Genomic DNA, 6,391 nt, shown 5'->3' with positions numbered 1-6,391 from the left:
CGCGCGCGCGCGCCTGTCGGCACCAGCGGCAGTTTTGCAGTTTCCCGGGTCCTCGCGACTGTCCCCCGCCCCTCCCTTACTCTAGCTGCCCCCGCCCTTTTCCTCTGCCGGATACCACCGGAAAGCCAAAACAATTGGGGCCGCGCAGGCGCAAAAAGGAAACGGAAAGAGCAGGAAGGGCGGAGGCGGCGCGAAGTGACGAGAAGCGTAATTGAAGGGGGTTCCCGGGAAAGGTCACGGGAGACCCCTCGAGGGGCGCGTGCGCGACAGAAGGGTGCTCCGAGGAGCCGCGGCTGCCGAGGCCTCCGGCTTAGACTGGCGGATGGAGAGGCCCCACAAGTTCAATTGATGGGAAATATAGAGAGCAAAACACCAATTGTTATGCCGAAGGAGATGTTTTACCCCTTGGAATTTGCCCTGAAATACAGATTTTTGCAGGTTGGCTCGGAGAGTGGGAATGAGTAGGACTAAACAATACCAGACCGGGGGCAGGAGAAAGTTGAGGCGTTGGGCGGGTAGCTTTGTCCCGCAGCACCTCTTCTCCAAACCATGCCCTCCTCTCTCCGGCGCCGCTTCGGCTTTTTCCGAGGCTAAGGAAGAACTCAGAGCAGCACCCGAAAGGGCCCGCAGTTGGGGGAGGTTAGAGGAAAAAGGAGAGAGAGGCATCTGGGTGCGGACGGCAGCTCCGGCGTGTGAAGCCTTGCGTTTTGTGCTGCAATGCGGCGGCTGCACCGCACCCGCCCCTCCTCCCGCAACCCCCCGAGTTCCAAAAGAGTGCCTTCAGCATTGCTTCACACAGCGAAGCGTTTGTAGCAGCAGCTAATGGCTTGGCCCGTGCTGGTTTAGTTAACTTGGCACAGCTTGCTGGCAGGCAGGCTGTAAATTTGCTCTCTCATTTGCTAGGAGCTATTCGTGGATCAAAAAATTGTCAGAAATGCCCACACAGACTCCACCTACTTTCCTAACTTAACAGTCTTGGCACAAGCCCAATCTAGAGAATATAGATGACTAATTATAATCCGAAAGGCCATACAGTACAGTACATTACCGAAGGGAGCCTCTTCCTGTAAACTAGGCTAGATCAACTGAATGCACACCAAGATGCGTGTTATCAGGAACTACTGATAAAGGATTGTTTTACAGTAGAATCTGGAAACTACATTCAACAGACCTTTGAGTTTCCAGCATGCTACCACTGTACTTAGTCTAATTAAATAGTTAAGTGGTATGATATCAAAGAAGTCATACAAAAGATTAAAGTCTTTTAACACACACTGGACACCTACTTTGTGCCAGATTGGGTATGAGAGATGCGGTCTAAATATGCAGACGACAATAATAAATGATACCTGTGGAAAGGAGTTTGTATTCATTCTGTGGGCAACAAAAAGCCACTTAAGATTTTTAATCAGTAGAATATCTTGGTAAGATTTTAGAGAAAAAATTCTGAAGCATGGTAGATAGTAGACTGGAAACAGGGATACTAGTTAGGAGGCTGTTGATGCAGTCCAGACATGAGCTGGAGAGAAAGTCCAAACTAACAGTGTCAGTGAGAATGGCGAAGCAGAGATAGATTTGAAAACTAGCCAGCTATGATAAATAAGACTTGATTACCTAGAGGATGAGGGGAAATGAGAAATCAAGGATAACTGAGTTTTTTAGTTAGGGTGATTAGATGGTGTTATCAGTGACTATAAGAGAAGTAATGAATTGTGAAGATGAAAGAGGACTGAAAGATGTCCTTTTAGTGGCTGTACAGTTAGGAATGTATTTGGGCCCACATTTTTTTCAAAAAGATTCCATTATAATAGCTTAAATAAGACCTCAAATCTACAGGTAGGTCATTACCTTTGTTGGTTCAACAGCTCAAGAACAACAGGGTCATCATTTCTGTGATTCTCTTGACGTTAACTTCTTGGTTGCAAGACGGCTGCAGCAGTTTTAGCCTTCTCACCTTTGTTCAAGGCGGGAAGAGGGGAAGAGGGGTGGCTTCCACCATCCATGGTCTTTTTTTTTTTTCTTCAGGAAAATGAAAGCTTTCTCAGGATACTACATCTCCCAAACTCAGCAGACTTCCACAGACATCTCATTGTCTAGAATTGTAATTTGGCCACCTATAAAGATTACAAAAGAGAAAAACACTGGGAATGGATATTGGGTCAGACAAGTCACAGAAATAGCAGTTGGCTAGTTAGTTAATATTTAAAGCACCCTTCTTTAAAACTTAAAACCCTGAGAACTGGTAGGATGGATTGATGTTTCTAGGGTTTCAAAAAAGGCCAATCATTTTGGTGTGTTAACTAGAAAAAGAACAGGTTGAACATTTATACTCAAATATTTGTATTTGTTTGCCATCCCTTATCTCAAGGTTCCCATCCCCTTAAACAAAGTCTCAGAGGGGACTAGAACAATGAGGAAGAAGGGACTGCTGGAATGAGGGGAGGGTGACTCCCGTTCAGCTTTCCTTTTGCAGCTGCCATCTTAGAATTACTGTAGGTGCTTGGCATCATTAATTTGATGGTCCACCTAAAACATCATCTTAACTCCCTTAGAGATCTTGTCTCTGAGCTTAGAAAGCTCTGAACAATCACAGCAAGTTCCAGTGTCCATTTTAGGGAGTCATAAATCAGTATTTTCCAGCAATTACACAAACTTTTTTGGAACGTACAGCATCTCTTTTGTGACCCATATCCAAAACATTATTTCATGCAACCCTTTTCCGTTAATAAGGCATCTTTCCTTTTAATTGTTAACAAGGCATCTTTCCTTTCAACACTGGCCACAAAAAGTATCATCCTAAAACTGTACTTTAAACATTGTCATGATTCTGGAACAGAAAGAAGACAGTAATGATTCCTAGAAAAATAAACATGCAGCCGGGCACAGGTGGTTCACACCTGTAATCCCAGCACTTCGGGAGGCCGAGGTGGGTGGATCACCTGATGTCAGAGAGTTTGAGACCAGCCTGGCCAACATGGTGAAACCTCGCCTCTACCAAAAATACAAAAATTAGCTGGATGTGGTGGTGGGCGCCATAATCCCAGTTACTCAGGAGGCTGAGGCAGGAGAATCACTTGAACCTGGGAGGCAGAGGTTGCAGTGAGCCGAGATCGTGCCATTGCACTCCAGCCTGGGCAACAAGACTTAAACTCCATCTCAGAAAAAAAGAAAAAGAAAAAGAAACATGAGACTAGAAATTTTCTAAAATTAAGTGTTTAACTGTTTCTGACTGTTACAAATCATTTCAGATTGTAATTGATAAGATACAATTAAAAGTTAATTTTAATATTGTTAAACTAAATTTGCCTTGAGGATGCCTCCAACCTTGAGTCCCTACATAATGACCTCAGTCAGCCTAACAGTATAGGAACAAACTGAAAGCCTAACTAGGAGTATATGTTTTTGTAACAACTAAGTTTCAGCCAATCACAGCAGCTGAGCTTCAGCCAATCACAGGCAGCATACTGATCACACCATGCCCATATAGGGCAAACGTCTAGCTGTAACCAATCAAGCTGTTTCTGTAACTCACTTACATTTTCTGTCCATAAATGCTTCCTGCCCACATTGAAGAGCAGAACTTTCTGAACCTCTTCTAATTCTTATCTTTTTATTTTTTTGGCCAGGCACGTTGGCTCATGCCTATAATCCCAGCACTCTGGGAGGCCGAGACAGGCAGATCATGAGGTCAGGAGATCAAGACTATCCTGGCTAACATGGTGAAACCCTGTCTCTACTAAAACTACAAAAAAAAAATTAACCAGGTGTGGTGGCGGACGCCTGTAGTCCCAGCTACTCGGGAGGCTGAGGCAGGAGAATGGCGTGAACCCGGGAGGTGGAGCTTGCAGTGAGCCAAGATTGTGTCATTGCACTCCAGCCTAGGCGACAGAGCAATACTCTGTCTCAAAAAAAAAAAAAAGAAATTTTTTAATAGAGATGGGGTTTCACCATGTTGGCCAGCCTGGTCTCAAACTCCTGGCCTCAAGTGATCTTCCTGTCTTGGCCTCGCAAAGTACTGGGATTACAGGCATGAGCCACTGCGCTTAGCCCCGCTTCTAGTTCTAGTTCTGAAGGCAGCTTAATTCGTGAATTGTTCTTTGCTCATTTAAACTCTATTAAATTTAGCTGCCAGAATTCTTTTTTTTTTTTTTTTTTGAGATGGAGCCTTGCCCTTTGCCAGGCTGGAGTGCAGTGGCACGATCTCAGCTCACTGCAACCTCCGCCTTCTGGGTTCAAGCTATTCTCCTGCCTCAGCCTCCCAAGTAGCTGGGAACTATAGGCATGCACCACCATGCCCAGCTAATTTTTTGAGTAGAGCTATACAGGGTTTCACCATATTGGCCAGGATGGTCTCCATCTCTTGACCTCATGATCAGCCTGCCTCAGCCTCCCAAAGTGCTGGGATTACAGGCATGAGCCACAATGTCCAGCCCAGAATTTTTTTTAACCCTATTTTAACCTACTTAAAACTCTTAGATTTGTGAGAGAATGTTACCAGGAGCCTTTCTGAGGGGGAGAGTGCAATGCAGAGCTAATATGCAATATATCTTCCCTGTAATAATACAGAGAAAATCCAGTTAAAATGGACATCATTATTAATGGGTAGTACAAGGGAGTTCTTTGTGGTAACAGAACAGTTCTGTATCTTGGCTATGTGTAAATGTATACATATGTGTTAGTCAGTTTTGTGTTGTTATAAAGGAATACCTGAGACTGAGTAATTTATTTCAAAAAAAGGCTTATTTTGGCTTATGGTTCTGCAGACTGCACATGAAGCATAGTGCAGGCATTTGCTTCTGGTGAGGGCCTCAGGAAGCAGGGCCTACAGTCATGGTGGAAAGCAAAAGGGAGCCAGCGCATCACATGATGAGAGAGGGGAGTAGTTTTAAACAAACTACTTTCACATGAGCTCATTACAGTGGGAGTGCACCCAGCCCTTCATAAGAAGCCACCTCCATGACCCAAACATCTCCCACCAGGGCCCCACTCCAACACTAGAGATCACATTTCAACATGAGATTTGGAGGGTACAAATATTCAAACCATAACAACATATGATAAAATGTTATAGAACAAACATATATATGTTTAATACATAATACACAGCAAGAAATTAGTTCATGTAAGAGATGGTGAAATCCAGTAAGATCCTGCCTCAGCCTCCCAAAATGCTGGGATTACAGGCAGGAGCCACTGGGCCTGGCCAGCTTTTTTTCCCAGACAGGGTTGCACTCTGTCACCCAAGCTGGAGTGCAGTAGCATGGTCACAGCTCACTGCAGCCTTGACCTCCCTGGGCTCAGGTGATCCTCCAACTGCAGCCTCCCGACCACCTGGGACTACAGGCACCTGCCACCATGTCTGGCTAATTTTTGTATTTTTTGTAGAGATGGTGTTTTGCCGTGTTGCCCAGTCTGGCCTCAGACTCCTGGGGTCTGCCTTCGCCTCCCAAAGTGCTGAGATTACAGGCGTAAGCCACCATGCTTGGCTTTTTTTTTTTTTTTTTCCAAAAAATTCTGATTCAAGCCTAGTAAATAACAAAATTTTGGCCAAACAAAAACAAAAACAAAAAAATCCAGTAAGATCTGAGTCTACTTAATTGCAGTGTGCCACTGTCAATTTCCTAATTTGTAGTGGTTGGAGTTTCTTTTTATTGTTGTTATTTTCTTTTGCTTCTCCAGAGCCTTCTTTATGGATAATGTACTATAGTTTATAAGATGTTACCATTGGGGGAAGCTGGAAGATGGGTACACAAGCCACTCACTGTACTATTTTTGCTACTTCTTGTGAGTCTTATGGTGAAGTCAAGATAAAAAGTAATCCTGTAGAGAACGGCATGAACCCAGGAGGCGGAGCTTGCAGTGAGCCCAGATCACATCACTGCAGTCCAGCCTGGGAGACAGAATGAGACTCTGTCTCAAAAAAGAAAAGAAAAAAAAAGTAATCCTGTAATCCCAGCACTTTGGGAGGCCCAGGTGGGAGAATCACATGAGCCCAGGAGCTCAAAACCAGCTTGGGCAACATGGGGAAACCCCGTCTCTACACAAAATACAAAAATTAGCCAGTTGTAGTGGTGTGCGCCTGTAGGCCCAAGCTACTCAGGAGGCTGAGGTAGGAGGATGCCTTGAACCTGGGAGGCAGAGGTTGCAATGAGCTGAGAATGCACCACTGCACTCTAGCCTGGATGACAGAACAAGACTGTCTCAAAAAAAAAAAAGTTAAAAAGTCAAAAAATGGACATTATTTATTCAATAAATATATAATACCCTGGGATACAGAGATAAGAGACCCATAGAGGAATGAGTGTGTTGGAAGGAAAAACCCAAGCAAACCAACAGTGGGATACATTATTTGAAAGCAATATGCACAGGGTGTTATGAGAGCACAGAAGAA

The 6,391-nt window shown here is 44.4% G+C and overlaps 1 protein-coding gene across 2 annotated transcripts in view; it reads right to left on the bottom strand.

Moving 5' to 3' along the window:
• The window catches only part of KBTBD2 (kelch repeat and BTB (POZ) domain containing 2), a 27,102-nt gene extending 24,953 nt beyond the window's left edge, over window positions 1-2,149 (bottom strand). Inside the window, exon 1 of one of the 2 annotated variants that reach the window (XM_011953925.1) lies at window positions 1,849-2,149. The gene's annotated coding sequence lies outside the window, so the exon portion shown is untranslated. Of the gene's footprint in view, window positions 1-80; window positions 137-1,848 lie in introns of those variants that run through there. The other variant, XM_011953926.1, reaches the window with a different exon arrangement.
• Window positions 2,150-6,391: the final 4,242 nt, after the last annotated feature.

This window comes from Colobus angolensis, unplaced genomic scaffold, assembly GCF_000951035.1.
Source record: "Colobus angolensis palliatus isolate OR3802 unplaced genomic scaffold, Cang.pa_1.0 Scaffold378, whole genome shotgun sequence".
Taxonomy (NCBI): Eukaryota; Metazoa; Chordata; class Mammalia; order Primates; family Cercopithecidae; genus Colobus; species Colobus angolensis.
Note: the sequence above shows the minus strand (reverse complement) of the source record. Positions and strands in the feature narration are given on the sequence as shown.